At 46.8% G+C, this 5,000-nt stretch overlaps 1 protein-coding gene across 4 annotated transcripts in view; it reads right to left on the bottom strand.

Annotated features, from left to right (window-relative positions):
- Nucleotides 1–5,000, bottom strand: part of brsk2a (BR serine/threonine kinase 2a) — a 201,912-nt gene that overhangs the window by 88,367 nt on the left and 108,545 nt on the right. The gene's annotated exons all lie outside the window — the stretch shown is intronic.

The raw sequence follows: 5,000 nt of genomic DNA, 5'->3' as shown, positions 1-5,000 counted from the left end.
AGTGCGACTTCAGTGGGGTTGCGTAACATAATGTATATTTCATGCCTGCATAATTACCTCAGGCAGACACCGAGAGAGAGAGAGAGAGAGAGAGAGAGACTTCATACATCAGAAAAATGACAGGCCGGGAAGCAAATGTGTTAGGCATCCATGAGAAAGAAATAAAAGTGTCAGACAAGGCGAGGAGATGTGCAACAACAAAGCACAATTCTTCAGAGGGAATACAAAAAAAAAAGCAAAAGAAATTGAGGTCATTACTGACCCAGCCCAGCCACCCCACCTCATTGGCCAACTCCATTTCTTGCATTTATGAAGGCTGAGACAGAAAGGAGAGAAGAGGGGAAAATGAGTCGAGTGAGTGGAGAGAAAGTGTGTCTGTCTGGCGGTGTGTTGCTCTGACAGCCATGCAGAATGATGGATAAATTGAAAGAGAGAGAGAGTGAGAGAGAGAGAGAGAGAGAGTGAGAAAAGAGTTAGAGAGAGGGAGAGAAAGATAGAAAACACATGAGGAGACAGGGAGGTGTAAAGCGCAAAAAGAGGAGACAGAGAAAGGCAGAGAGAGAGAGAGAGACAGAGAGTATTATTCAAATGTCAAGCTACTGATAATTAACTAATGAATAAAATGAAATCCTTCAGGCTCTGGAGTGTCAACACATACAGAAGCTGGCGAGGATGCAGGGGTGTGTGTGTGTGTGGGGTCTGAGTGTCCATTAGTATGGAGATAATCATCAACAGGTCACTGCCTGCTGTACATAGATAAATAAACAAACGACAACAGTAAATACGTCCAGAATAAATATTTGCCACCGAGTGCCAGGAAAAAACAAACAACGAGCTGTCAATCAAAGCCGTGTAGGCTCCCAGTCGCCTCTGGCTTTATGTTTCAGAGAAGGATGGAGGAAAATATTTGTTGTGCAGCTGACTGGAGAAAGCCTGGAGTTATATAATAACCTAACCTATCATAGCCTTATGAGCAAATCTTAGTTTAGCCCTGCTGTCTGACATGTTAACCATTAAGAGAGCCCATTAAGGGAGGCAGTGGAAGTGGGGGACTGTTATAGACTGTCAGGGATCCAGCAGCTTTTGTGAAATCATTTCAGCGGTGATGCAGACGGGCAAGGAGTATTGAAGGGCACAAACAAATCACTGTCAAAGACTTCATTCTTACATGAAGCACACGTACAAACACCCACACATTCACTCACCAAGTCTCTTTCACACTGACACACACACACACAGACACACACACACACATACAAACACCTACACAGTCTCTTTCACATTCACACGCACACACAGTCTCGGAAACAAACTACCACACACTGTCTCAAAACACACACACACACACACACACACACACACACACACACAGAGACATTCTCTGTCTACCTTTCACACACACACACACACACACACACACACACACACACACACACACACACACACACACACACACATACACACACTCGCTCTCTGTCTCTCCCTCCCCTTCCTTGCAAATATCCCCTCTTTGACCTTGGCGGTGGCATAGCCTCTTTCCCTTCCTGCTAATCACCCGTAATAAAAGAGCTCCTGCCCCTGTCAGGTTTCACCTGGGTGTGCTCCTCCCCTTGGGGTTCAGGGAGGCTGGGGTTGGGTGGGTGGGGAGGCTCTGGGGCTCCAGGGGGGCTGGATCTGATCTCTTTGAGCTGGGCTTCAAACGACGCCCTTCTGTCAGTAGGTGAGGGGGGGATCAGTGCAGAGCCGCGCCTGAACCCTGGCGGAGATTACAGCTGCAGGTGTGAGATCAGTCTCTTCCTCTGCTTCTGCAGCATGACCCCATCACCCACAACACACACACACACACACACACACACACACACACACACACACACACACACCTACCCATCACCCCTCCTCCACCCACACATCCACCTAAGAAACCTATGTAACCTTATGCAACCCTGACTACACACACTTCTCTTAATCCGTCAGACACTACTGCATGGCTACAGATATCTCAGATAACTTCTGATAATCTTGACTACATACTGTACATAACCAAACCCCAGACTAAGCCATACTTTACTAATTTCACCTAAAAAAAAAACATAGTCAGGGGCCTGAGGTACTAATATAAATATTGCACAGAACTCACATCAAGCCGTGAGTGTGGTATTTCATGATTGTGTTCAAAAAGTTAGATCTTGGCCCAAAATGCCAACACATGGGACCAGAGAGACTAGACACTGTTATTCAATTTCTCAGTCCACTCACTCACACTATTGAATCTTTTCTGACAGTGACATTACAGCCTGAACTTTACTAAATGATTGTTTACCCTTTCTGACGATAAAAGTAATGAAAAATCAACGTAGCCATAAAGGCAACACTGTAAATATCACCATTGGGATAAAGGTGCAGTCTGTGAGTCCCATACATTTTTTGGCAGATTCGGTGAATTGCTTCTCATGATGACCATGGTGACTCATTTTAAACTCACATTATTGACACAGTGACTCACAGAGATAGACTGAGCCATACCAAAGGGACTTTCATTCAGTTTGCAAACATTTCTAATGTCTCTGACACAGTGACTTCAACAGGGTCTGTGTGGATGCAGCATCAACTGGTAGCTGAGCAATCCAAATAATTTGACTGTAAATAATTCAGTGTTCACTAAAATAAACAAATGTTGGTGTTGGTACATAGTCCTGGCTCTGTAACATGGGAAACAAACGCAGTGGCATGGATTGAGCCATAAACAATTTTAGCCAATCAGTAAGGTGAGTGGAGGGATTTGATTGCCCGTTGAGCTGAAACATCAACAAGCTTTTGGGAATCCGAAACTGAGTCACTAACTGTTTGTTTACTGATAAATTCTTTCTGACAGAAACAGAGTGAGGCAGACTGATTCACCCCAGGTCACTGAAGCCCAAATCTTTTTATATACTGTAGGCCTCAGTGAGATGTGATTTCTGTACAGGACAGACACACTGACGTACACACGTACACACGTACACACGCACGCACGCACGCACGCACGCACGCACACATGCCACACACACACACACACACACACACACACACACACACACACACAGAAACAGTGTGATTCCTTCAATTGATCCCCTCTCCTGCCCCCCCCTCCTCTATGGTCAATACCATCCAAAGCCCTGCAGCCTCAAACTTCACCACCATAATGCTTCAAACCCAGTGACCAAGAAAGGTCACAGGGGCGGACGAGACCCCATGACCTCACCACCAATCCCCCATCCAGTAGCCTGCCCACCCACATCTCTGACGCAGCCTTCAACACCTCTAATGATTTCTGTGTCTAAACGAACAACCTGCTCCACACCTCATCCTGAGTCACCCCTACGGTATAAAATGCTATTCCAAAGCACTACCTTATGAAGCAGTGTTTGTTTGCTAGAATCACGCTTCTTGTGTGTCAGGGGGACACGCATTGGAGTTTACTGTACTTTCGGAGCGAGTGACGAGCATTCGTTAATACGCTAAATTGATGTCTGCTGAAAAGCCGTTTTGAACAGCCGCATTGGGAATGGGGAATGTACCTGCAAGGTTCTGAGTCACAGCTGATGAATTCGCACTGCTGCCATTTTGCTGAGCAATGACCACTTGAGACCCATTTAAACTCACATTATTCACAGACACCGAGTGCCTCTAAGACATACCAGAGGAGCCTGCGTTCAGTTAGCAAAAAAAATCTCTGACACTGTGACTTCAACAGGGTTTGTGTGGGTGCATCAGTTACAAATCTACAAGCACCCACTGGTAGCATGAGCAATCAACATAATTTTTTGTTTTTCAAAAACTACATGCTACGAGAAACTTTTCGAGAAGGCACCGTGTGACGCCCAAAGTGCCAGCATCGTTTTGCTAATGAGGTCCTTAGCCTGGCCAGAGATCATTACGGAGTCAGTGTGCACACGCACACACACACACACACACACACACACACAGAGAACAAGAGAGGCAGGCCCTGCAGCTGTCAGCTAATTCGAACAGACTGCTCCCGAAGCAGGCCAAGACTAACCCTCCACTAAACACTCTTCACTGCAGACTGAATTAACCATTTAGCTAGCATACAGACATGCATATAGAGCATTTCACATTTGCACATGTAAGAAAACAACGTTTTCCAACCGCATCAAACTATTCATTTTATAAACAAATACAAGAGGACAAATTTGGAGTGGAATTTGGTGTAAATGTGGGTGGAATCGGTTTAAGATTTCTGTCCGTTTGAGAAATTCCTATAAATCCAGCAAAACTCAGAGCAAATAACCAAATGAAAACTAAACCTAGTGGCTACATAACCTATAGTTCATTGACCTGGATGGATCCAACAGCGGATTATATTTTTCAACTGTAACACAAAAATCTCCAGCAACCTTCTGGATGAGGAAACCTGTGGAGCTCACTTCAAACACCTGGGGAGGACCATCCATGCGTAAGTCCAACAGGTACATCACCTGAAGCAGCCATCTGATCCCAGCCGTGAGGCTCCTCACTGGTGTGTGTGTGTGTGTGTGTGTGTGTGTGTGTGTGTGTGTGTGTGTGTGTGTGTGTGTGTGTGTGTGTGTGATCTTTGCAGCTGGATGTATTTTACTCAGGCAGTTCCGAGGACGCCCCGTGAAGGAGACAGATGAAAGCAAACGGGGGCCTCCAGCTGGGAGCTCTTATCTGAGCCCATCGATCGGGGGAAGGTGCAGAGGCGAGGGGCGGAGACAAGCGGAGCGGCAATCTCCTGAACGCTCCGGAACACTCCTGGCAATCTCCTGAACGCTCCGGAACACTCCTGAATTCTGGGCTACCGACCGCGGCCCAGTGGCCTCGATCACTCACTCTGTTCCAGTACGGAGCGGAGCGCAGAGCCATCACTGTGCATGACCAACTAGCCCCTGAGACAGGGATGGATTACTGCCGGGCTTACCGGGCCCAGGCCCAGGGGCCCAAGGCGTCAGGGGGCCCTAAAGCCCAAGCCTTTGCAGGGA

Source organism: Alosa alosa, chromosome 11 (genome assembly GCF_017589495.1).
Source record: "Alosa alosa isolate M-15738 ecotype Scorff River chromosome 11, AALO_Geno_1.1, whole genome shotgun sequence".
Lineage (NCBI taxonomy): Eukaryota > Metazoa > Chordata > Actinopteri > Clupeiformes > Clupeidae > Alosa > Alosa alosa.
The sequence above is the reverse complement of the archived record's forward strand: the minus strand, read 5'-3'. Positions and strand labels throughout refer to the sequence as shown.